The sequence below is a fragment of the Lissotriton vulgaris genome, chromosome 1_1, assembly GCF_964263255.1.
Source record: "Lissotriton vulgaris chromosome 1_1, aLisVul1.2, whole genome shotgun sequence".
Lineage (NCBI taxonomy): Eukaryota > Metazoa > Chordata > Amphibia > Caudata > Salamandridae > Lissotriton > Lissotriton vulgaris.
The window spans coordinates 112,165,935-112,193,145 of record NC_141685.1 but is presented as its reverse complement, the minus strand read 5'-3'; the positions used below and the strand labels follow the sequence as shown (position 1 = coordinate 112,193,145).

Below are 27,211 nucleotides of genomic sequence, written 5' to 3'. Positions count from 1 at the left end.
TGTGTCTTCTACTAAAGTGTTCTTAGCACGCTTTTGGTAACGTGGCTTGAGCAGTATGGCCTAAGACACGCTCGAAGGAAAAGCAAAACAGTAAAAGTCACAAATTTCAATACAGTTTATTAAAAATAGACAAGGAACTGTAAGATTCAAACCAAGTTTAGAGCAAAAAGAATATTTAATAATTATTCAGAAGCAAAATCTAAAGGTGGGCTGTGATTTAAGGATTATTAATTAGCAAAAACAACTGTCAAATCCAAACAAAAAGGTAAATAAATAAAAAACAAGCAGTTCTACTGAATCAATCAGGAAGTCACCTACAAAATTGTAGCTGACTTTGGGAGCTATGCTCGAGAGGACAAAGATAAGTTTAGTCTCAGGTAATGATTAACACTGGAATTTGATGCAAGGTTTTTGGCTGAATCAGTCTCAGAAGGTGACGAGCTGTACAGAAGTGGCTTGAAGTGCAAAATTCCCACAGAGTAGAGTTGGGTCATCAAGTTGAACCTGAATCCACGGCCATCAAAATGTGTGAAACTTCAAGCAGTTACAACAGCTGCAAAGTCTTCGGAGCTTCCAAGTTATGGAAATGGTTCAAGGTTGAGGATAAGAGCCAAAGCATGGAACGTGGCAGGCCTGAGGCATGGTTAAGGGGATAGCAGGTTCCATTTGAAACAAAAAGAAGATGGAAAGAGGCCACTCATGTGGATCTTTGTAATACGAGGCTGTGTCCTTTTGGAACAGAAGTCATTAGTGTCAGGAACTGAGATCTGCATGCGCCTACATTGTTACAGACATCGAGAACTACATGTCCCAGAATGCCTTCAGGCAGAAGCAGCGCTAGTTGATAAAAATCACGTGACAAAGCGATAGCGTTGTACGTGATTCTGGCTTTCCTGGACTCTGTCAACAGCCGTGCTGTTAGAGGATTGGATTCCTGTGTTCCTTCCCATTGTTTTCCTGGGGATTAGATCCATGTATCGCTGGAGGCTCGGCTGAGCCGCTGTACCACCTCGCGTCTCATCTTCCGTGAGGACGCGATCCGGATTCCTTCATTTTTGCCCGCTCGTGGCTGCGGCGGGCGTCTTCTTGTGTTCCGCTCGGCTGAGCGTGAACTGCTCTTGTTCCTCTCCCGGTCGCGGCTGCGTTGGGCTGTATTCCTGATCACCGCTCTTCTGAGCGTGTGGATCACAGAAGTGAGTTCTCTCGCGGCTGCGGAGAACTTGTGGATTCCTTCTGTGTCTGGTGATTTTCAGATAAGGAGCCACGGCAGCATCTCACCCTGGACTCGATCTTCAAAGGGTATAGTTGTACCTTTTCATTGACAAACACTTGGCCTCATTGATATATGCTAAGATATATATATATATATTCCTGAGTGACTTCCTATCCTGTTCAGACAGTATACTTGTGGGAGACTAAAGTTCTGGATTTCCTTTTGTGTTTTTTCCACGTTGGGTGGAACCCTAAACTGTTTTTTCTTTCTTGGCTCAAGACTGAGACTGAGTTGTTTCCACCAAGAACTTACTGGATTTGAACCCTATTTTTAATCTTTGGAGAAGGATAATTTTGTTCTATTTTTGTTCTGGGATCCGCGGGGTGTGGATGTGAGTATGATTGAGTAAAAGGATTTTTTGTGTTTCAATACACGGTTACTGGTGTGGTGTTGATGAATGGTTATTGTCTTTTACAGGTGGTGTTGTTTATCTGTTCGCAAGAAGAACATCTTGTTGGGAAAGACCTATAAGGTATAGTTAGGATTAAAGCGAGAACATATGAGAGTAGAAATGATTGCTGTACAGTATTAATGTTATGCTTTTCTGTTACAGGTAATCCCTTTCCACCGCAGTTCCTACCCTTTCCCATCCCTCGCTTGATTATCTCTATACTCTGTATATTTCAATAGTCAGAGTGTGGGGGAAGTCAGGAGGTGGACCCCATATAGTATCACCCTGATCCTGAGGAGCCAGAGAGGACGTGACAATTAGGACTATTTAGGATGACGCCAAGAATGGTTTGCATATGGCTGGCCTCGTCTGTAGTTACACAGAGACTAGAGAATGATGTGGCGGGATGTTGCAGAGATTAACTACCAGTCCATCCATCACCTTTAGTTTTTCTCAATGATCAACCCTACGTGGTACAGACATAAACAGATGTTGGTCCCATAGAGACCTATGACAAAGGGACTCCTGCTGCAGCCCCCTGGTGAGGCTCGTTAAGGCTGGAAACAGTTTGAGGTTCAAGCATTCCTGATCCTTGGAGGCGTGGCCTCAAAGTTCAGGATCGAATGTACTCTGTGAGTCAGAGCCATGGATTATAAACACTCAGCAAAAAAAACACGCTGAATGGAATGAGGCCACAAATAGTTACAAAAGAATGAGGTTAATTCCAGCATTTCCATCCCACGCTGTGTGCTTTTCTCAGTAGACAGTTTGATGGACAATCAATGTCTTTGTGGCTGCTTCATGTAAATGTTTTGCGAGTCTGAAAGCTCCTCCCCCAGGGTTTACAGTGAGCACCTTTTATTTTCCCACATTGTCTCTCTTATGTAGAAAGGTTACATTTACAACTAAAGTTTTTGTCACATTGAGAGCACAAGTCATTTTCTTTCTCATTGTGGGTTCTCTCTTGTTGAATGAAACTGAATCTCCAGCAGACTCTTCCCTGGCATTTAGAACAATGATGAGGTTTTTTCCAGGTAAGTTCTCGCAGGTTGAGTGAGAACAGATTTCCGACTGAAACATTTCCAGCATTCAAAGAGCTAATGAGGTTTATCCCCAGTGTGAGTTCTCTCATGTCTAGTGAGAGTTGTTTTCAATCTGAGGTTTTTGTGGCATTCAGAGCACTGATACCGTTTATGCCCAGTGTGGGTTCGTTCATGCACAGTAAGGTTGGATTTCTGACTGAAGCTTTTCCGGCACTCAGAGCACTAATAAGGATTTAGTCCAGTATGAGTTCTCTCGTGTTCAATTAAACTGGATCTCTGACTGAATCCTTTCCGGCACTCAGAGCACTGGTAAGGTTTTTGTCCAGTGTGGGTCCTTTCATGTACAGTAAGGCTGGATTTATGACTGAAGCTTTTACAGCATTCAGAGCACTGATAAGGTTTTTGTCTAGTGTGAGTTCTCTCATGGTGAGTGAGAGTTATTTTCCGACTGAAGCTTTTCTGGCATTCAGAGCACTGATAGGGTTGAGCCCAGTATGGATTCTCTCATGTTGAGTTAAACCGCATTTGTGATAGAAACTTTTTTGGCATTCAGAACACTGATACGGTTTCTGCCCAGTGTGGGTTCTTTCATGCACAGTAAGGTTGTATTTCTGACTGAAGCTTTTACAGCATTCAGTGCACTGATGAGGTTTTTGCCCAGTGTGAGTTCTCTCATGGTGAGTGAGAGTTATTTTCCGACTGAAGCTTTTCTGGCATTCAGAGCACTGATAGGGTTTGAGCCCAGTATGGATTCTCTCATGTTGAGTTAAACCGCGTTTGTGATAGAAACTTTTGTGGCATTCAGAACACTGATACGGTTTCTGCCCAGTGTGGGTTCTTTCATGCACAGTAAGGTGAGATTTCTGACTGAAGCTTTTCCGGCACTCAGAGCACTGATAAGGTTTTAGTCCAGTGTGAGTTCTCTCGTGTTCAATTAAACTGGATCTCAGACTGAATCCTTTCCGGCACTCAGAGCACTGGTAAGGTTTTTGTCCAGTGTGGGTCCTTTCATGTACAGTAAGGCTGAATTTATGACTGAAGCTTTTACAGCATTCAGTGCACTGATGAGGTTTTTGCCCAGTGTGAGTTCTCTCATGGTAAGTGAGAGTTATTTTCCGACTGAAGCTTTTCTGGCATTCAGAGCACTGATAGGGTTTGAGCCCAGTATGGATTCTCTCATGTTGAGTTAAACCGCATTTGTGATAGAAACCTTTTTGGCATTCAGAACACTGATACGGTTTCTGCCCAGTGTGGGTTCTTTCATGCACAGTAAGGCTGGATTTATGACTGAAGCTTTTACAGATTCAGAGCACTGATAAGGTTTTTGTCCAGTGTGGGTCCTTTCATGTACAGTAAGGCTGGATTTCTGACTGAAGCTTTGACAGCATTCAGAGCACTGATACGGTTTATGCCCATTATGGGTTCTTTCATGTACAATAAGGTTGGATTTGTGATTGAAGTGTTTCTGGCATTCGGGACATTGATAGGGTTTTCGTCCAGCGCTAGTTTTCTCATGTTTAGTGAGGTGGGATTGATAACTAAAGCTGTTCTCACAGTCATTGCTCTTATTCGAGTTGTTTGTTTCTCCAAGCTGGGTTTGTTCCTGGATACATGCCATCTTAAGACTGAATCTGATTTCTGATTGTGTACTTGTTTATGTTACAACTCAGCATTAACTTCTAAAATACATTCCAGATGCTCTTCTTAACATATGTATTCAACTAATTATAGTTTTTACCTGGAAATTATTTTCCTACCTTTAAAGGCACCGATCTAACTTGTCTTATTAACTTTCACTGAGGAGCCCCTTGTATTGATTAAGAGGCCTCTCATGGATTCATTTTCTCCAAGTTATGCCCGGGTGAATTTTCTAAAGTTTAATTAGTCTCATTTATTGATTCTAGTTTGATCACATTTGATTTAGGAGTTTTAAAAGCACTGATAAGGTCTTTGGGCTTTAGTGTTTGCCTGTAAGGTATGTTTGTTCATACAAGTAATGACAGATGATTAGGGCATGCCAGGGTGGTTTATGAATTATCAATAGCTTAACACTGGCCCCTTTTATACTTCCTGTGCCAGTATATGCTTTTTTGCTCAGTGGCTAAGACAGGTACATGATAAGACTTTGGAGTTACAGGACACTTTGAAACCACTCGGATCAACCCAAGAGACAGAGCTGGTGGAGAAAATCTTCCTATATTGGAACTGAAACCCTCTGGGTATGTAGTGCGCTATACAAATTTCATGACTTGACTTGACTTGACTTGACTTGAACTGATAATCCAGCATCTTTGCTGTAACGACATCTGAGAAAGAGTATTTACAATGACTTTCTTTTAAACAATCTTTTCTCTCCTCTCGTCTTCAGGAGACAGAGACAAAAGCTTGCGCTTGTAAACCATGAATATTAGTCTTTTTGACGGTTCTGTCACATCACAACACGTCTACAGATGCTGATCGGTTGGGGAGGGTTTAGGTCTCCAAAGCATTTCTCATAAACCATAAAAACAAAATGTACAGCACTGAGTTTTCTCAAGTGCACTGCGTGGGGATCAATTGTGGCCAATGTTCTCCTCAATCTGAGTTACTGACACTTGGTAAACATTTATGGCAATTTTACTATAGGGATTTGACAACTTTCTCATTCACCAGTTTCTTCCGCACCAACATCCTCACCATTCCTGGCACATAGAATGTGTTTCTTCTCAAGAGCTCGAGAATGTTTTAACTTTCCTTAAAATAATCCTTTTCGTTGTGTTTCACTAAATTTAAACCTTCTTTTTTCTGTTCATGCTTCAGTTACCTGTAGAAATGGAGTCAAAAATTGTAAATGAACACAAAGAAAAAATATATGTGACCTTATACTTTGCACAAAGAAAGTATTGACAAAAACAAGCCAGGAAATCTGTTGAGTATCATTTCTGATAGTGGTGAAACAGCTCGGGGACACTGTAGATTGGGAGCTTCGGATTACTGGAGCTCATGGATGTGAGAGAAAACATATTTAATAATTAAGAAAGAAACACAAGTTGCACATATATTGCAACATAGATTCTTAGAAGCAGCCAACACTATCAATTTACACTCTCTGTGAAACAGGCTGGCATGATATTGAGATATTTGTAATTCTTTTAATGAATTATTAGATGTTACTTACTCCCCTACTCACTTAAACTATTCATCTATTCCTTTTTCAAGGGATCTAGGAAGGGACATTTTATTGAAAAAAGGAATTCGCCTAGTTGTAATCAATGCTTTAAATGCCACTGTAGACTGACGCTGTGTCCAGTTAGCTCAGTGGAATTCACTATTTCAAATTGTGCGGATGATAAGGACTTACTTGGTGGCTCAGAACTCATCATGCTCCTCCAACAGGACCCAGGCACTGCAACACCTGAAAAAGTGAAAAAAACAGCACAACAGTAAAGGAAACCAAAAAGGGTCAGGAAAAGAAAAACACAAAATAGAGCAAAGGGGAAAAAAAGCTATCTTCCACTTTGACCTCAGGGGTCCAGCACAGGAAACTGTGCAGCAGATGCTTGTGAACCCATAAGTTACATATAAACACAGTGCCTCCAAGGTCAGCACCAGGTACGGCTCCACCGGTTGCACCACCCTAAAGCAAGCCTTGTGTGCATGTGTGTCCACACACATATACTCTGTCTTTTGGTTGTAGTAGATAAGACAGAAAAGGATAGTTTAGGAGGAAGTAAAGAGATGGAAGTCAGATCAAGAGAGAAAAGACGCCGAAAGAACAGTCAGAGGGGGGAGAGTATCACCTGGTGTAGAGGAGAAGCCAAATGTGCCAATAGTTAAGGAACTGCTGGGCAAAACTGACCTAAGAAGGAACTGGACCTGCACTACACCCCCAACATTTCCAGGAGGAATGTGGCTCCATCATATTATTATCAGAAGTTTGATAACAACAAGAATAGTGCACAGAGGGAGTCAAATGTTGAAGCTGAAGAGACAAAAACAAAACAGAGATCAAGAAAGGGAATAGAGAAAGAAGAAACAAGGGAAAAGGAAACTTAAGAGTTATAGAAATCCTTACCTGACAGTTATGTTATATTTTGTTCCTCCAAGGGTGGCAGCCACACTGCACTGCCTGGTCATCCCAGAATACCTTGAGAGGAAGTAAAGAAATAGTTTTGCGTCAGACGACTATCACACTTCATCCCATTTTACAAAAAAAACGTCCTGTACTTGCAAAACAAAAGAATCTCTTGTTCTCTGGAGGCCATTGTGATGCAAATATGGGTATGAATAAATACTTTTTTGGTTCACCAAGAACCATGATCCCATGCTGGAAAAGGTCTCTGTGAATATAGAGTGCACACACAGTCTCAGAGAACAAACCCTAACAACCCAGTCCATGTTTTCATAACCCCCATCTTTCCATTTGCAGACCATGAAACTTGCAAATTAAAAGAATCTGGTTTGCAAAGGTATGTTAATGTCCTTGTACATAATTCTGCCCACACTTCATAAATCAGTCAACCAGACTCTTAGATTCATACAAACCATGCTCTCAGAGCAACAGCAATTCACGTTCAAGCTGATGCAGAGTTTGAATGCTGAGCAATGGAAGCAACAAAGCATCAATGTGTTGGTGCTATTTATCTATAACTTATCTGAAGGGATGATGCGGAGGGTCAGTATAAATAAATCCTTCACGAGACAAAGCTGGGAACATTGAAATGTTTAGATCTCCATTGGAGACAATGGAGCAGCAGCAGCCTATACAACCTGATATAGGCCCACTGCTCTCAACATTACAATGTCCTAATACACAGCCTCTGCCTCTCTGAAATATAGGGATTGGACAGGAGAAGGCAGAAGATACAGCCTGCAGCAGGGCACACAGGAGCCCTCCCTTCCTTCCCCCGTATCTCGCAGTGTCACTGGTGTCTCGGAAGGTGGGGGTGTTCTGCTCATCTCCTACATCTCCCGGCTCACCTGAATGATGAAAAGCAGTTTAGCCGAGCCCAGAGAGAACCGGGGGCAGACTTCAGCCTCCTTTCACAGCTATTGCTGTGAATGTTCAACTATTAACCGCCGTGGTCCTGCATGCGGCTGTTAACTGTTCAACATTACCACTTACAGCAGTTCGGAGTACCGGAGGAGTTTCAACCCCTCTCGGTCTATGGGACACCGTTGTTTTTATTAATTAACACATTCTGCCCTCATAGGGCAAACAGTTCAATGACCTTATAGTCAGCCATAGCAGGCAATACTGCCCATTAAAGGACCGCTCCCTTGGTAAAGGCCCTTGCCTTTGGAGCTGCAACAAGCTTCAAAGCTATATTAAAGGTTTCAAATAATTACTGAAGGCATAAACATGGGTACTCAGTCAGAGAAATAATTATCATAATATTTGCAGGCGGATCACATAAAAGTAACATCTAAAGTATATCAAAAGCCAGAATCAGAAATAACTCTCGATGTAAAGTCAACAGACAGACCACCACAACAAATGTGTGCTAAGAAATAAGAAAAAGTTTTTCTATAATATCAAATAGCAAACTGACATAGAATCTGCTTTTTAAAAATCAAGAAAAAGTTCTTAAGTCCAATATCAGTAAGAGGACTGACATGTAGTCTGCCTTTAGGAAAAGGATAAAATAAAACAATTCCAGCAAATATCCCAAAACAGTCATTTTATACGTTTTTAGACAGAGAGAACACATTATTGACATGGTTCATGATGAGGTAAAAATGACAGCAATCAATGAATGTTCATGAAAACATGGCACAACAAAATGAAATTTAATAAACCACACCTACAAAATGAATAATTAATTGTGACTCTTCAACTAAAAGCCACAAGTCATTTTACATGGTTATTTCCTAACATAATAACTGGATCTTAATCACAGTTTAAGTTTTTAGCCGTTCATCATTGACTTAATTTGCATGGGAACATTTGCTGACAGCTCATTGGTTGTTTATTAGAAATGCCTACAACTTGGACTCCTTTCCCAAGAGGGGTGGGTTGGGCGCTCTCGTCAGTCTGACTGTGGAACGGGAGGCACATTTATTGATTAAAGTGATGCCGGATTTCCATTTACTTCTTCTACAAAAGAGCCACTCTGGGTGACCTCTAGGACTGCACCAAGCATGCAATCCTTCTCCCGTCTCAGGCACAGTCATTGTGTCTGATTCAGTCCAGTAGAAACTCCTAGTGTTGATGCAAGTTGTGGAAAATCCTTATTAATTAAAAAAGAATTTTGTTGAAATCTTAAATTTGTTAAGAATTTTGGCGTTCTATTCTACACTGGGCTTTGGGACTATCGGGACTGAAAGCATGTTCTAATATATCTGTCTTTGACTCTGCATGCTCGGCACAGAGGCCAGTTGGGCTGGGACCATTGGCTGTGACATCCCATTCTGTGCCATCTGATTCATGTTCCAGTTTCCCAGGTTCCTGCAAACCTCACAAGGATCATGTCTTGTTCTGCACATTATTAGTGTTTGAGGTATTTAAATTGCCTCTGTCAGTAAAACCTATACCCTAAGCAGGGCCAGACCGGCCGGAACCGGCTTCCGGTGTTTCTCCGGGGGGCTGGAAGAGTGGGGGCCGATTCTTCAGGGCTGGGAAACGTATTTCTTACTGGGGGCTGGTTTTGCTGTGGTGCTGCTATATCGCCCCCGGCAACAAAAGAGGCAGGGAGCTGGGCCGTCAAAATTGTCAGGCCTGGTTGGGGTTCCCAGTCCGGCCATGACCCAGAGGAACAACTTTTCCTCCATGCCGTGCATATCCAAATTCACACTAGCAACAAACCCAAAATCAAAGCGAGAATAGCATCCGCGAGAACCACTTTCGTCACCCTTTTGGAACATTTTTGTCTGAGCCGTCATTATTTTTTCTTTGATTTTTTTCTGCTTAGTAACAAAATTCTCACTACAGAACTTTGCGTAAAACAAAATCTCATCCGGAATGTTAGTCTGCAGTCTCTCACATTTTTCTGGATATGTGCACTACCTCTAGATGCAACGCTAAAAGATGCGCCCTCTTTTACCCGGTCTTTGCCTTTTCAATATTGTCTGTAACTCTGCATTAATCTCTTGTAATATAATAAAATATTTTGAGGCACTTCACTCTGTGGTTCTTCAATTGGCCAGTTTACAAGCAACTTGCACTCATTCCACAAATCTCTTGGGACAAATATTAACAAACTTAAACTCAGCTCTCGACCACCCCGCCTGGACGAACAGGCCTCATCTCCACTGCATCCCTCCTGGAGAGGCCCCACCTCCTTTGAACCACCCAAACACAGGACAGGCCTCACCTCCTCCACACCTTCCTGGACAGGCCTCTCCCCCTCTGCATCCCTGGACAGGCCTCACCTCCTCTACACCACCCTGGACAGGCCTCTCCTCCTCTGCATCCCTGGACAGGCCTCACCTCCTCTACAACGACCTGGACAGGCCTCACTCACCTCCTCTGCACCCCCTGGACAGACCTTGCTTCCTCTGCATCCCCCCAACAGGTCTCCCCTCCTCTGCACCTACCTCCAAACAGGCCTTACCCCCTCTACATCCCATGGACAGTCCTCCCCTCCTCTGCACCTGCTGGACAGGGCTCACCTTCTTTGTGCCTCCCCCTGGACAGGCTTCACCTCTTCTAACCTCCCTCCGACAGGACAGGTCTCACCTCCTCTGCACCCCTGGACAGGCCTCATCTCCTCTGCACCCCTGGACAGGCCTCACATCCTCTGCACCCCCTGGACAGTCCTCGCCTCCGCCACCCCCCTGAACAGGCCTCTCCTACTCTGCACTCCTGGACAGGCCTCACCTCCTCTGCAGCCCTGGACAGGCCTCACCTCCACTGCACCCCTGGACAGGCCTCACCTCCTCTGTTCCCCTGGACAGGCCTCACCTACTCTGCACCCCTGGACAGGCCTCACCTCCTCTGTTCCCCTGGACAGGCCTCTCCTCCTCAGCACCCCTGGACAGGCCTCTCCACCTCTGCACCCCTGGACAGGCCTCACCTCCTCTGCTTCCCTGGAGAGGCCTCTCCTCCTCTGCAGCCCCTGGACAGGCCTTGCCTCCTCTGCACCCCTGGACAGGCCTCACCTCCTCTGTGCCCCTGGACAGGCCTCTCCTCCTCTTCACCCCCTGGACAGAACTCTCCTCCTCTGCGTCCCTGGACAGGCCTCTCCTCCTCTGCACCCCCTGGACAGACCTCTCCTCCTCTGCACCCTTGGACAGGCCTCACCTCCTCTGCACCCTTGGACAGGCCTCACCTCCTCTGCACCCCTGGACACGCCTCTCCTCCTCTGCACCCCTGGGCAGGGCTCACCTCCTCTGCTCCTCTGGACAGGCCTCTCCTCCTCTGCACCACTGGACAGACCTCACCTCCTCTGCACCCTTGGACAGGCCTCTCCTCCTCTGCACCCCCTGGACAGGCCTCACCTCCTCTGCTTCCCTGGACAGGCCTCCCCTCCTCTGCAACCCCTGGACAGGCCTTGCCTCCTCTGCACCCCTGGACAGGCCTCACCTCCTCTGTGCCCCTGGACAGGCCTCTCCTCCTCTTCACCCCTGGACAGAATTCTCCTCCTCTGTGCCCCTGGACAGGCCTCTTCTCCTCTGCACCCCCTGGACAGGCCTCTCCTCCTCTGCACCCTTGGACAGGCCTCACCTCCTCTGCACCCTTGGACAGGCCTCACCTCCTCTGCACCCCTGGACACACCTCTCCTTCTCTGCACCCTTGGACAGGCCTCTCCTCCCCTGCACCCCCTGGACAGGCCTCTCCTCCTCTGCACGCTCGGACAGGCCTCACCTCCTCTGCACCCTTGGACAGGCATCTCCTCCTCTGCACCCCTGGGCAGGGCTCACCTCCTCTGCACCTCTGTACAGGCCTCACCTCCTCTGCACCCCTGGACAAGCCTCTCCTCCTCTGCTCCTCTGGACAGGCCTCTCCTCCTCTGCACCCCTGGACAGGCCTCTCCTCCTCTGCACCCTTGGACAGGCCTCTCCTCCTCTGCACCCTTGGACAGGCCTCTCCTCCTCTGCACCATTGGACAGGCCTCACCTCCTCTGCACCCTTGGACAGGCCTCACCTCCTCTGCACCCCTGGACAGGCCTCTCGGTGCTTTTCACAGGAGCTTTTTGTGAAGGATCCTCATCAAGGACAGAGGAGCCCAGAGTTCATTGCACCCCATACAGCTCTGACTCCGCCCTGAGCCTCGGGGCGATATGCACAGGCCCCGAAGAAAGACACTGCTCCCCTGGACAGGCCACTGCTCCTCTGCACTCCTGGACAGGCCTCACCTCCTCTGGACAGGCCTCACCTCCTCTGCACCCCTGGACAGGCCTCATCTCCTCCCGACCCCTGGACAGGCCTCTCCTCCTCTGCACCCCTGGACAGGCCTCTCCTCCTTTGCATCCCTGGACAGGCTTCACCTCCTCTGCACTCCTGGACAGGCCTCTCCTCCTCTGCACCCCTGGACAGGCCTCTCCTCCTTTGCATCCCTGGACAGGCTTCACCTCCTCTGCACTCCTGGACAGGCCTCACCTCCTCTGGACAGGCCTCACCTCCTCTGGACAGTAGCAGCTCTCCTACCTGAGCAGAAACCTGTCCAGGCTCTCTCCTCCTTCTGGAGCTGGGGGGGAGGGGCAGGTGCAGATTTGAGGTCTGAGGGGGGTCTGTAGATGGTGGTAACTGCCCACCATACAGGGCTGGAGTCCTTCCTCCTCTGCAGCAGGCTGGACACACCAGGAGAGGCCGGAAGTAATGTCAGACTGCTGCTGGTGCTGTCTCTGCCGCCGCTGACCCGGAAGAGGAAATCCTTCTCCCTTCCACCTAATGTGCAGCTCAGTGGTTTCATCAGCAGGTGAGGAGTGCCCTCTGGTGGCCGCTGACTGAACCGCCACTTCCAGGCTCCAGGATTGAATGCATTTCACGCAAACAAGCATTTATACCTGTAAAGACCTGGGATTTCAGATGTCACAGACGGGAATGTTTTTAAGGGGCAGACAGTTCAAGTACAGGGCCTCACACTTTGCTGCTGCTGTAAAAAAGTATTTATAGCTGCACTTCAGATGAGCATCTTCCAAACACTGATGTAGAGGTCTAAAGAGTATTTACAGAAAGGTGACAACTGGAAGTGGCAGTCTGTATTTCAATGAACATATCTGTATTTCAATGAATATATCTGTATTTCAAAGAATATATCTCTATTTCAAAAAACATATCTGTATTTCAATGAATATATCTGTATTTCAAAGAATATATCTGCATTTCAATGAATATATTGGTATTTTAATGAATATATGAGTATTTCGGTCAGTTTTGCAATTAAACTGGGCAGCTTATTTATTCTTTTAAATAATTTATTTGCAGTTTTTCAAATCCACAACGTGCTAGATAGCAAAGTAAATAGAGGTAAATACCATGGAGTTTCATACACCAGATCAGTGACAATGAGGCATAGGTCATGTGTCAAAGCGACAATTGAAGGAAAAGCTTATTTCTAATTTTCCTATGTCTGTGGCTTATTCCTTATATTTAATACGGTTTTATATCCTCAAACAAGACTGAAATGTAGGCCCTAATTAGGTTTTGAGTTTCTGGTTTAAGAGCACAACTGTCTCGTAAATTATTAAGCTAGCGGTCTCTTCCAGGCTTTGGTGTTTTGTATCTAGTAACCAGCATCCTCTCTCAACAAAGATTCACTGACAAAAAATAAAGCAATATATCTTTGAAACAATTAATTCCTAAGATAGGGCAACCAAGTATGAACCAGAAATTTTTCACACAGTTTGCATTGAAATGAGTGGGTGTTACTGGTCTGAAGAACAGGGGAGGGGCATTTCACTACTCTAAAATATTCTACTCCTTCACATAGGCTCTTATATCACAGTACACTCGTCATCAATACACCGCTGATTAGTGAGTGAGTCAACTCTTTGTGGCATTGTCATGCAAGCAGCCTTGAATGCCTCGACAGCAACATTAATTCAGACATGCATACATCAGAGCCCTCAAACCTCACTCATCCCGAGTGACACTAACACATTTGGAGGTCGTGCTGAAGTATCACTCAAACCTGGCCCTTTCTTCCAAAATATGGGGATTAACTAGAACTTCACACGTGACTATTCGGCACAGAGCAGACCCTCTGTCCCACATTTTGTTGGCAAAACCTTTCTCATATTTCACCATGAGTACTGCACACAGTTCAGTAGAATGTTAAATTGAATGTCTGTTTTAGTGAGACTTGGTTGTCAATCATATCACTTTACATGTGTTCTCATCATGTCTATAAATTCAGTAATGTTTCTTCCTTTGGTACTGTCAAAGTCAAATGTTAAGTGACACCACTCCCTGTGTCTTTGTTTAATACCTCATTTCTCTATTGATTTTTCATATACAATGAGCATATAACAGGTATGAAAGTTTATCGATTCAGCAGAGTCCAAGATACTGAGTAAACTAGAACTTGTGAGAAGACATTGATAACCGGAAAAACAATAAAAAACATAACCCGTCCAGATAGAGGTGATGCAGCCCAGAAGATCCTGCAGATTATCATGGAAGGGACGTGGGAACAGGAGAGAAAAGTCAGGGTGCCAGGCACCATGGTCACCCCCCAAAAAGCCAACTCCCAATACGAAGGCCATAGCCAGAAAACTCTTACCATGGTGTGTTAAATCCTGGAATATTGACATTTTGTGAAGCAAGGTCAGACGGGCCATTAATTGTGGTGCCAGCCCTAGGTTGGTCATCAAGGTATCCCAAATGGAGCCGTAGCAGCACAAAGTGCTGTACAGTCTGCAGGAAATGCAAAATGTCACAGGCAACTGCGCCAAACCTTCTGCACCTCCAGCATGTGGAATAGTCTGCCGTATGTGCTTTATAGACGCACTCCAACGTCCAGTGCCAGTGGTGTAGGGACTTGAAATAACTGAATTTCAACCTGACCGCCCGGAGGAAACTGCCATGGTCTTTCCAAAGGTCGTGCCTGTCCTACTCAGAGAGTACAACGGTACATGAGTGGGGAAGACCCTGACTATTTTTTCAATAATTTCAAAAGGATGGCCACGGCAGCATCTTGGCCATTTGATAAATGGGTCCAGTACTTGGGACCTCTCCTGTCTGGTGACTTACAAGCAGCCTACCAGGCCGCTACAGTTCAAGGGATAGCTCCTTATGCTGATATAAAGAGTAACCCTGGGCTTAATACTTCACTACGCTGACGGAGCATGCAAAGTTTGTGCTAATACGCACATAGCATATAGCATCTGAATGAACAATATTCTCAGATGCTTTGAAAAAGCAATTTTACATGCTTAACAGCATATAATCAATTCACAAAAATGAACTTTTACAATGAAAACATTAGGTAATGAGAGAGCTGATGATTTTGCCCCCCCCCTAACCTAGGGGGAGCACCAAGCAGATGCCTTGAACACAAAGAGCATAAACAAAAAGCACATTTTGTTGAACTTCAGTGGTGATCCCGTTATTTTAGGACCACCCCAAGCTCAGTTATTGGCAAAAAACAATCCCAACCAATGGCCCTGCAAAGCATTATGGGACAAGATTAGCCGTGGCAGTGAATATTATAGTATCCAATATCAAAATAATTCTACAAAGAGCTGCAGTTCCACTGGTCGTCCCTAGATGTCCCTCACAAGTCAAATGCAAAGCATTGAAATTATTCTTACTCAAGCTGCAGTTCCACTGGTCGTCCCTAGATGTCCCTCACGAGTGAAATGCAAAACCATTGAAACCCTTTTATCAAGTATTTGCATTTGACTCGTGAGGGACATCTAGGGACGACCAGTGGAACTGCAGCTCTTTGTAGAATTCTTTTGATATTGTATACTATATAATATTCACTGTCCACTGCTAATTTCATCCCATAATGCTTTGCAGGGCCTTTGGTTGGGAATGTTTTTTTGCCAATAACTGTGCTTGGGTGTGTCCTAAGAGATTGGGTCCACAACTAAATCGTTCAATAAGATGTGCTTATTCAAGGCATCTGTTTGGTACTCCCCCTAGGTTAGGGAGGATCTCAAAATCATCAATCAATCAATCAATCAGTGACACTTATAAAGCGCGCTACATACCCGTAGGGTCTCAAGGCGCTGGGGTGGGGGGGGGGGGGTGCCGCTACTGCTCGAACAGCCAGGTCTTCATCTTCTTCCTGAAGGAGAGGTGGTCTTGGGTCAGGCGCAGGTCGGTCGGGAGGGAGTTCCAGGTCTTGGCGGCCAGGTAGGAGAAGGACCTTCCTCCTGTAGTCGCTCTTCGGATGCGGGGGACGGCGGCGAGGGCGTGGTTGGCTGATCGGAGGTGGCGTTTGGGAGCGTAGAAGTTGACTCGGCTGTTGAGGTAGCTCGGGCCTTGGTCGTGTAGGGCTTTGTGTGCGTGGGTGAGGAGGCGGAAGGTGATTCTTTTGTTGACGGGGAGCCAGTGAAGGTCTCTCAGATGTCCGGAGATGTGGCTGGTTCGTGGGATGTCGAGGATGAGTCTGGCTGAGGCGTTCTGGGTCCGCTGGAGTCTCTTCTGGAGCTTGGCGGTGGTACCGGCGTAGAGGGCGTTGCACTGGCTCCCGGTCAACAAGAGAATCACCTTCCAGCTCCTCACCCACGCACACAAAGCCCTACGGTCCAGTCGGCTGGTGACGAGGGCCTGGGTGACGGTCTTCCTGGTCTCGGTGGGGATCCACCAGAAGATCTTCCGTAGCATGCGTAGGATGTTGAAGCACGCCGAGGAGACGTTGTTGACTTGCCTGGTCATGGAGAGGGAGGAGTCCAGGATGAAGCCCAGGTTGCGTGCATGGTCTGTCGGTTTGGGTGCGGTGCCCAGGGCGGGAGGCCACCAGGAGTCGTCCCCGGCGGAGGGTGAGGAGCCCAGGATGAGGACCTCCGTCTTGTCCGAGTTCAGTTTCAGGCGGCTGGTCGTCATCCACTCGGCTACCTCTTTCATCCCTTCGTGCAGGTTGGCTCTGGCGGCGGCGGGGTCGTTGGTGAGGGAGAGGATCAGCTGGGTGTCGTCGGCGTAGGAGATTATGCTGAGGTTGTGTTTGCGTACGATGGCCGCGAGGGGGCTCATGTAGACGTTGAAGAGGGTGGGGCTCAGAGATGATCCTTGGGGGACGCCGCAGATGACTTCGGAGGCCTCTGACTTGTACGGTGGTAGGCGGACTCTCTGTGTTCTTCCGTCGAGGAAGGAGATGATCCATTCCAGCGCCTTGTCCTGGATTCCGATGTTGCTGAGGCGCCGTACTAGGGTGCGGTGGCAGACCGTGTCGAATGCCGCGGAGAGGTCTAGGAGGATGAGGGCCGCTGTTTCTCCATTGTCCATCAGGGCTCGGATGTCATCGGTGGCGGCGATGAGGGCGGTCTCGGTGCTGTGATTGGCTCGGAAGCCGGACTGTGAGGGGTCGAGGGATCCGTTCGTCTCGAGGAAGGCGGCCATCTGCTTGTTGACGGTCTTCTCGATGACTTTGGCTGGAAACGGGAGGAGCGAGATGGGGCGGTAATTCTTGAGGTCGGTGGGGTCCGCTGTTGGTTTCTTGAGTAGAGCGCTGAGTTCGGCGTGTTTCCAGCTCTCAGGGAAGATGGTGGTGTCGAAGGATGTGTTGATGATGTCTCGCAGGTGGGGTGCGATGACAGCGTCAGCCTTGTTGAAGACGTGGTGAGGGCAGGGGTCGGTCGGTGATCCGGAGTGGATGGAGTTCATCGTGCGGATGGTGTCTTCGGTGCTGATCGGGGTCCAGGAGTGGAGGGTGGTGGTGGGGGGTGGTTGTTCGGTCATGGTGTGCGTTGGTTGGTTGTTGAAGCTGTTGTGTATGTCCGCGATCTTGTTGTGGCAGTATGAAGCGAGGGAGTTGCAGAGGTCTTGCGATGGGGTGATGTCGTTGTTTCCTGTGCTGGGGTTGGAAAGCTCTTTCACGATGTTGAAGAGTTCCTTGCAGTTGTGTGCGTTGTTGTCCAACCGGTCCTTGAATGCTGTTTTCTTGGCGGCGCGGATCAGCTGGTGGTGTTTCCGGGTGGCAAGTTTGAAGAAGGTCCTGTTGTCCGGTGTCGGTTCCCTTCTCCAGACTTTCTTGAGGGCTCGGCAGTTCTTCTTGGAGCTCTTGAGTTCGTCGGTGAACCATGGGGCCTTCTTGCTGCCGGGTCTGCTAGGCGGGGTCCTCAGTGGGGCGAGTTCGTCCGCGCAGTTGCTGATCCACTTCGTGAGGTTGTCGGCGGCCTGGCTGGGGTTCGCTGAGCTGGCAGGAGGGTGCTGGCTCAGGGAGGTGGCGAGCTGGTCTGCTGTGATCTTGTTCCAGCTTCTGCGGGCGGCCTGTTGCTGGTGTTGGTGGGTCGTCGTTCTCTTGAAGGTGAAGTGGACGCAGCTGTGGTCCGTCCATTGAAGCTCTGTGGCGTGGCTGAAGTCGATGTCTGTGCTGGAAGAGAAGACTGCGTCGAGTGTGTGTCCGGCGAGGTGGGTGGGGGTGGACACCAGTTGCTTGAGTCCCAGGTTGGCGAGGTTGTCGAGCAGGGTGCTGGTGTTGCGGTTGTTGTTGTTCTCCAGATGGAAGTTGAGGTCTCCCAGGAGGATGTAGTCAGCGGAGGGGAGGGCATGCGGGCTGACGAAGTCGGCGATGTCCTCGCTGAATTGTGTGCGTGGTCCAGGGGGTCGGTAGATCAGGGTGCCTCTGAGGGTGGTGTTCGGGTTGGTGTGGATCTGGAAATGCAGGTGTTCGGCGCTGGTCAGGGTGTTGTCGGTGCTGGTCATGAGACGGATGGTGTTCCTGTGGATGATGGCGATGCCTCCTCCCATCTGGTTGGCGTTTCGGTCCCTCCGGACGATCTTGTAGCCCTCTGGGATAGCGATGGCGATGTCGGGAGCTGAAGAGGCGTTCATCCAGGTCTCCGTGAGGAAGGCAACGTCAGGGGCTGTGGCGTCTAGAAGGTTCCAGAGTTCGATGGCGTGTCTGTGGACGAAGCGGGTGTTGAGCAGGATGCACTTGAGGTGGGTGCTGCTGGTGTTCGACTTGGCGGGTGCTGGTGCGAGGCTGGTCCGGATGCAGGTGAACTTGCAGGCGTGGCAGCTGAAAGGTCCGTGGGTACGTCGTGGAGTGGCTTGATGGCATTCTGGGAGTCGGCCGGTGTTGAGTGCGATGAGGGTGGCGGCGGAGTACGTCAGGTGGGTCGGTCGGGGTCCTCGTGGGCCAGGGGTCCTGGCACTGGGCGCGGTCCAGGCGCGGACGGGCGTAGACGGGCTTACCTTTGGCGCGCCTTCGGCGCACAAACGGCGCACCCGCTGCGCGTGACCGCTGCGCGTTCGCACGGTCGCCATTTAAGGCGAAGTGCGCGGGTGGGCGGAGCAGCTGGGAGGCGGGAGCGGGGAGGGTACAGAATAGAAAAAGGGGCGGGGAAAAGCGGCGGTGGCGGGAAGGGAGAGCGGAGGGCGGCGAGGTAGGCGACAACAAGGAAGGAAAACCAAAACACAGGCACAATGAAATAAAATAAAAAACAGGCACAAATTACAGAAAAAACAAGGCAAAAACAACAGCAGCGGAGGCAGCCGGCAACCGGCAAACGAGGCAGGCAGCGAGGCAGAGGGCAGGCAAGGGGCACACGCAGCAGCTGGTGGCCGTGCGGCGCGGGGGTGTCCCACAGGTGGGTCACACTCACCTGCGTCGCACGGTCGCCATTTAAGGCCAAGTGCGCGGGTGGGCGGAGCAGCTGGGAGGCGGGAGCGGGGAGGGTACAGAATAGAAAAAGGGGCGGGGAAAAGCGGCGGTGGCGGGAAGGGAGAGCGGAGGGCGGCGAGGTAGGCGGACAACAAGGAAGGAAAACCAAAACACAGGCACAATGAAATAAAATTAAAAACAGGCACAAATTACAGAAAAAACAAGGCAAAAACAACAGCAGCGGAGGCAGCCGGCAACCGGCAAACGAGGCAGGCAGCGAGGCAGAGGGCAGGCAAGGGGCACACGCAGCAGCTGGTGGCCGTGCGGCGCGGGGGTGTCCCACAGGTGGGTCACACTCACCTGCGTCGCACGGTCGCCATTTAAGGCCAAGTGCGCGGGTGGGCGGAGCAGCTGGGAGGCGGGAGCGGGGAGGGTACAGAATAGAAAAAGGGGCGGGGAAAAGCGGCGGTGGCGGGAAGGGAGAGCGGAGGGCGGCGAGGTAGGCGGACAACAAGGAAGGAAAACCAAAACACAGGCACAATGAAATAAAATAAAAAACAGGCACAAATTACAGAAAAAACAAGGCAAAAACAACAGCAGCGGAGGCAGCCGGCAACCGGCAAACGAGGCAGGCAGCGAGGCAGAGGGCAGGCAAGGGGCACACGCAGCAGCTGGTGGCCGTGCGGCGCGGGGGTGTCCCACAGGTGGGTCACACTCACCTGCGTCGCACGGTCGCCATTTAAGGCCAAGTGCGCGGGTGGGCGGAGCAGCTGGGAGGCGGGAGCGGGGAGGGTACAGAATAGAAAAAGGGGCGGGGAAAAGCGGCGGTGGCGGGAAGGGAGAGCGGAGGGCGGCGAGGTAGGCGGACAACAAGGAAGGAAAACCAAAACACAGGCACAATGAAATAAAATAAAAAACAGGCACAAATTACAGAAAAAACAAGGCAAAAACAACAGCAGCGGAGGCAGCCGGCAACCGGCAAACGAGGCAGGCAGCGAGGCAGAGGGCAGGCAAGGGGCACACGCAGCAGCTGGTGGCCGTGCGGCGCGGGGGTGTCCCACAGGTGGGTCACACTCACCTGCGTCGCACGGTCGCCATTTAAGGCCAAGTGCGCGGGTGGGCGGAGCAGCTGGGAGGCGGGAGCGGGGAGGGTACAGAATAGAAAAAGGGGCGGGGAAAAGCGGCGGTGGCGGGAAGGGAGAGCGGAGGGCGGCGAGGTAGGCGGACAACAAGGAAGGAAAACCAAAACACAGGCACAATGAAATAAAATAAAAAACAGGCACAAATTACAGAAAAAACAAGGCAAAAACAACAGCAGCGGAGGCAGCCGGCAACCAGCAAACGAGGCAGGCAGCGAGGCAGAGGGCAGGCAAGGGGCACACGCAGCAGCTGGTGGCCGTGCGGCGCGGGGGTGTCCCACAGGTGGGTCACACTCACCTGCGTCGCACGGTCGCCATTTAAGGCCAAGTGCGCGGGTGGGCGGAGCAGCTGGGAGGCAGGAGCGGGGAGGGTACAGAATAGAAAAAGGGGCGGGGAAAAGCGGCGGTGGCGGGAAGGGAGAGCGGAGGGCGGCGAGGTAGGCGGACAACAAGGAAGGAAAACCAAAACACAGGCACAATGAAATAAAATAAAAAACAGGCACAAATTACAGAAAAAACAAGGCAAAAACAACAGCAGCGGAGGCAGCCGGCAACCGGCAAACGAGGCAGGCAGCGAGGCAGAGGGCAGGCAAGGGGCACACGCAGCAGCTGGTGGCCGTGCGGCGCGGGGGTGTCCCACAGGTGGGTCACACTCACCTGCGTCGCACGGTCGCCATTTAAGGCCAAGTGCGCGGGTGGGAGGAGCAGCTGGGAGGCGGGAGCGGGGAGGGTACAGAATAGAAAAAGGGGCGGGGAAAAGCGGCGGTGGCGGGAAGGGAGAGCGGAGGGCGGCGAGGTAGGCGGACAACAAGGAAGGAAAACCAAAACACAGGCACAATGAAATAAAATAAAAAACAGGCACAAATTACTGAAAAAACAAGGCAAAAACAACAGCAGCGGAGGCAGCCGGCAACCGGCAAACGAGGCAGGCAGCGAGGCAGAGGGCAGGCAAGGGGCACACGCAGCAGCTGGTGGCCGTGCGGCGCGGGGGTGTCCCACAGGTGGGTCACATCTCCCACTGCTTGCCAATTTTTCAGTTTCACCATTGTGAAAGTACTATATGCATTTTAGCATATAAAGATAGAAAAGCTTATTTTCTCATATCTGGTCATGTACAGGAAGCTTTTTGCAATTATTTTGCAATTTTAGCACAGTACAGACAAGTACACAGTGTCTTCAGCTACGCGCGTAGCGCAGACTACGCAAAGTTTTAAGTATACTACGTGAAGCTACGCCAGTCACTACAGATAAAGATGGCATCATGGCCAAAATATATTTGGAGCAATATTTGTCCTCACTTCATCCGCCCATTCAGAGGTGGGCGCGTCAACAGGCTAATTTGACCCTAGAAACTGCCGTAGAGATTGCTAGTGGCTACAACAGAGCCCAAGAGATTCAAAAAAAGGGCGAGGGGAGTCAACAGGGAAAACAGGAGGCCCAGGAGTACATCGTCAGCCCCGTCCTACCCTAGCAAAGAAGCCCGAACCCGTAACAATAATTCCTGGAACCCCTATTATCAGACCTCCTACTATGGGTCCTCAATGTTTCCAGTGTGGAGAGATGGGACGTATTGCCCGGTTTTGTCCCCAACAGGAAGACCCCATGGAAATAGGTATGGCTCGCGACTACTATTGCTCCCCTTCAGAAAAAAATCCCCTCCCTATCGCTGTACAGTATCAGTGAATGGACACCCCGTGACAGCTCTGGCTGAAATGGGATGCCTACACAGCATAGTCCAACCTCAAGACCTGGGATCCCGCCTTGGCCTGATTGATGGAACTGTAGCTATACGTTGTGTTCATGGTGACACCAAACCGTACCCCACCGCACAAGTACAAATACAACACCCCCATGACCCAGGAACCACTTTAACTGTTGGACTTATACCCCGGTTACCAGAACAAGCTTTACTCGGAAACGATTACCCACAGTTATCTCAGTTGTTGCACAGCACTAAACTCGAAGATGAAGAATGGTGGGCCACAGCACCTTTTTCACAGGAATACAGACAAGGAGTGACCACCATCAAAAACTAGGAAGAGTAGAAAACAAAGGAGGTCAGAAAAAGGCAGGAATCCATTGGTTTTGCCCGTTCCACAAGTGAGCTCAAAATCCGTTCCGCTCGCGGATTTTGCGAATTTTCGATAAATTCGCGATCCGCGAACTCCCGCGAATTTACCGAGAATTCGCAAATCCGCGAGCGGCGGATCCGGGGGCAAAAGTTGAAGCCTGGCCTGTTGTAACTATTTTACGATGGCGCCGGCAAGCTGCCAGCGCCATCCTAAAATAGTTACTAAGTTAGCTTCAACAGGAAGGTCTAATAGATAAAATAAAGCAGGTGCTCGATTTTATCTATTAGAGCTTCCTGTTGAAGCTAATTTAGTAACTATTTTAGGATGGCGCTGGCAGCTTGCCGGCGCCATCGTAAAATAGTTACAACAGGCGAGGCTGGTGTAATTTCCTTTCCCAAATCTACCGTGGAACATCAGCTGTGATGCTTGATAGAGGCCTTTGCATCCTTCACTTTCACTAGCGCAATACCTGTGCTGTTCTTGTGACCAGGGGCTTCTTTCTCTTCATCTGCTGAACTGATCTTTCTCTGACCTTTTATACACACAAGAGGCATGTGAACTCGCATTGAAGCCCCGCACGTTTGGTCCCGCTCACACACTCGCGGTGTGCACCGTCTTCCCGCCATTTACCCACTATGATGGACAGCTCACTCAGGGACCCCTGCGCCCTTCGGGCGATTGCATAGTAACACACACATGGTCGCTCGAACTAGTTGAAGCTCAAATTCAGTGACTCATTCATTAGCCCAAAAACAATCGTGAGCGTCGTCGAGGCTGGGCAGGTGTGCCTTCATCCCAAATCTACCGTGGAACATCAGCTGTGATGATGGATAGAGGCCTTTGCATCCTTGACTTTCACGAGCACAATACCCATGCTGTTCTTGTGACCAGGGGCTTCTTTCTCTTCATCTGCTGAACTGATCTTTCTCAGACCTTTTAAACACACAAGAGGCATGTGCACTCGCATGGAAGCCCCGCCCCAAATCCGCGGATCCGCAAATCCGCAAAATCCGCGGATTTTGCGGATCCACGATCTGCAAATCCGCAAAATCCGCGGATCGTGGATCCGCAAAATCCGCCCATGCTTGATGAGAACCCCTGGGAAACCGATAGAACTTTCCTTGCGGCACAAAGGGAAGATCCGGTGTTGAAACAAGGCCCTATAGGACAAAGACCCACACCACGTAGGTCCATATTTCTTTAAGAAAAAGCGGTTGTTGTATAGAAAAGGGAGCCCCACTCAGAACCCCCAGCTATTGATCCCTGGTCCATTCAGGGACAAAATGATGTATCTAGCCCACAGCCACTTATTGGGGGACATTTTGGGGCAGACAAAACTGAAAAACAGATCATGGAACGGTTTTATTGGCCCGGCATATACCAACATGTAAAAATATACTGCAGAGAATGCCCGGTATGCCAAAAAAATAACAGATACCATCCTCCCACAGCACCCCTTCAACTACTTCCCATAATAAAACCACCCACAAGAAACCTTACGATCCTCAACTGCCAACCTCCTCATGATTTCCCGCACAAATAAGGTCTCCTGGGGCGACAAAAGATTCACTGTTGCTACGGCCAGACTGTGGAACACCCTACCTCAGCAAATTAAATCTTGCCCAACTCAACCGGCCTTCAGGAAGCTTATAAAAACATGGCTTTTCAACCAATGAGCAGCACACCATTTGACTACTGCTTCTTCCGTCCATAGCGCCGAGACACCCACGGGTATTTGCACGCTCTACAAATTGCTTGAACAAATTAAATAAATAAATATAACCCTTCAGTCGAATAGGTATGGACATAATAGGGCCTTTGTTACCTTCCCGCAGTGGATGTTGTTATGTTCTTGTTATGGTAGACTACACCACCTGTTTTCCAGAAGCCATACCCTTACGCAGGCCGGATGCCTCTAACATAGCCAAAACCATGATAACGTTTCTTTCAAGGGTGGGATTCACAAAAGAGATCTTGACCGATCAATGGACTCCCTTTGTGTCCTGATTGATGAAGCAAGTCTGTGTGCAGTTAGGGGTCAAACAAATCAGGACAGCTGCCTATCATCCCCAGACAGATGTGTTAGTTGAAAGATACAATGCCACTATTAAAACCACCCTCAAGAAACTCCTAGCTTTGGAGTCCAGGAAATGCGAGGACATGTTGCCCCTGTCATTATTTGCCATTAGGTGCAAAGAACAAAAAAGTACAGGGTACTCTCCCTTTGAGCTGTTACATGGTCATAAACCACGTACCTTTCTAGTGTTTGAGGTATTTAAATTGCCACTGTCAGTAAAACCAACACCCTGAGCAGGGCCGGACTGGCCGGAACGAGCTTCGGGTGTTTCCCCGGGAGGCTGGAAGAGTGGGGGCCGATTCTTCAGTGCTGGGAAACGTATTTGTTACTGGGGGCTGGTTTTGCTGTGGTGCTGCTATATCGCCCCCCAGCAACAAAAGAGGCAGGGTGCTGGTCTGTCAAAATTGTCAGGCCTGGTTTGGGTTCCCAGTCCTACCCTGACCCAGAGGAACAACATTTCCTCCTTGAACATACTGAACCTCATTACTCACACCAATGCCGTGCATACCCAAATTCACACCTGCAACAAACCCAGAATCAAAACGAGAATACAATCCGTGAGAATCACTTTCGTCACCCGTTTGGAACTTTTTTGTCTGAGCCATCATTATTTTTTCTTTCATATTTTTCTGCTTAGTAACAAAATTCTCACTACAGAACTTTGCGTAAAACAAAATCTCATCCGGAATGTTAGTCTGCAGCCCCTCACATTTTTCTGGATATGTGCACTAACCTCTGGATGCAACGCTAAAAGAAGCGCCCTCTTTTATCCGGTCTTTGCCTTTGCAATATTGTCTGTAACTCTGCACTAATCTCTTGTAATATAATGCAATATTTTGAGGCACTTCACTCTGTGGTTCTTCAATTGGCCAGTTTACAAGCAACTTACACTCATTCCACAAATCTCTTGGGACAACAATTAACAAACTTAAACTCAGCTCTCGACCACCCCGCCTGGACGAACAGGCCTCATCTCCACTGCATCCCTTCTGGAGAGGCCCCACCTCCTTTGAACCACCCAAACACAGGACAGGCCTCACCTCCTCTACACCTTCCTCGACAGGCCTCTCCCCCTCTGCATCCCTGGACAGGCCTCACCTCCTCTACACCCCCCTGGACTGGCCTCACTCACTCACCTCCTCTGAGCCTCCTGGACAGGCCTTGCTTCCTCTGCATACCCCCGACAGGTCTCGCCTCCTCTGCACCTACCTCCAAACAGGCCTTACCCCCTCTACATCCCATGGACAGTCCCCCCCTCCTCTGCACCAGCTGGACAGGCCTCACCTTCTTTGTGCCTCCCCCTGGACAGGCTAAAACTCTTCTAACCTCCCTCCGACAGGACAGGTCTCACCTCCTCTGCCCCTCCCCCCTCTCCAGAAGTCTCACCTCCTTTGCCCCTCACCTCCTCTCCACAGGTCTCACCTTCTCTGTACCACCCGGACAGGTCTCACCTCGGCTGCACCACCCTGGACAGAACAGGGCTTACCTCCTCTGCACCCCTGGACAGGCCTCACCTCCTCTGCACCCCTTGACAGCCCTCACCTCCTCTGCACCCCTGGATAGGCCTCGCCTCCTCTGCACCCCTGGACAGGCCTCCACTCCACTGCACCCCCCTGGACAGGCCTCCCCCACACTGCACCCCCCTGGACAGGCCTCACCTCCTCTGCACCACTGGACAGACCTCACCTCCTTTGCATCCCTTGGACATTCCTAACCTCCTCTGCACCCCACTAGACAGGCCTCACTTCCTCTGCACCCCCCAGCTCTGGACAGGCCTCACCTCCTCTGCACTACCTTGGACAGGCCTTGCCTGCAGCAACCCCCTTCCCTGACAGGCCTCACCTCCTCTGCACGGCACCACACCACAGAACAGGCCTCTTCTGCAACCCCCCACCAGAAAAGCATCACCTCCTCTGCCCCCTGGACAGGCCTCACCTCCTCTGCACCCTCTCAGGACAGACCTCATCTCCTCTGCACCCCCAACCCTTGCAGGACATGCCTCATCTCCTCTGCCCCCACATAGGCAATGTGAGAAGTTGTCCTGGTATATGCTGTCCACTAGTTATAATGGGCACCTTGTACCAGTCCAAACAACCCTTATTGATGATAGCTATGGAGAGCAGCCTTCAGGCTAAATCTTGAAGGAATGTAAAGCAGCTTTTTTTTACCAGTCTATAATCTCATGAATGACCAAATAAAAGGAGAACCACACCAGGTTGCACAGGCCCCGAAGAGAGACACTGCTACCCTGGACAGGCCTCACCTCCTCTGCACCACTGGACAGGCCTCACCTCCACTGCACCCCGGACAGGACTCTCCTCCTCTGCACCCCTGAACAGGCCTCACCTCTTCCGCTCCCCACTCAGCCTCAGCAGCTCTCCTGACGTCACCATGAATGCCAGGGGAGGGGGGCATCTGATCCATGGATTAAAAATTGCAGCCAAGTGAGTTGGCAGCTCTCCTGCCTGAGCAGAAACCTGTCCAGGCTCACTCCTCCTCCTGGAGCTGGGGGCGGGTGTGGGGGGGGGGGAGAGGGAGGGGCAGGTGCAGATCTGGGGTCTGCGGGAGGTCTGTAGATG

The 27,211-nt window shown here is 49.6% G+C and overlaps 1 long non-coding RNA gene and 1 pseudogene across 1 annotated transcript; both read right to left on the bottom strand.

The window, feature by feature from the left end:
• Positions 1-2,782: 2,782 nt before the first annotated feature.
• Positions 2,783-5,499, bottom strand: LOC147737655 (uncharacterized; annotated as a pseudogene).
• A 374-nt stretch (positions 5,500-5,873) lies between these two features.
• Positions 5,874-27,118, bottom strand: LOC147737654 (uncharacterized). Its single transcript, XR_015300364.1, has 3 exons — positions 26,979-27,118; positions 6,762-6,833; positions 5,874-6,101 (listed from the first exon to the last, which is right to left on the bottom strand). It is a non-coding gene; the product is annotated as an uncharacterized LOC147737654 (long non-coding RNA).
• Between the last annotated feature and the right edge of the window lie 93 nt (positions 27,119-27,211).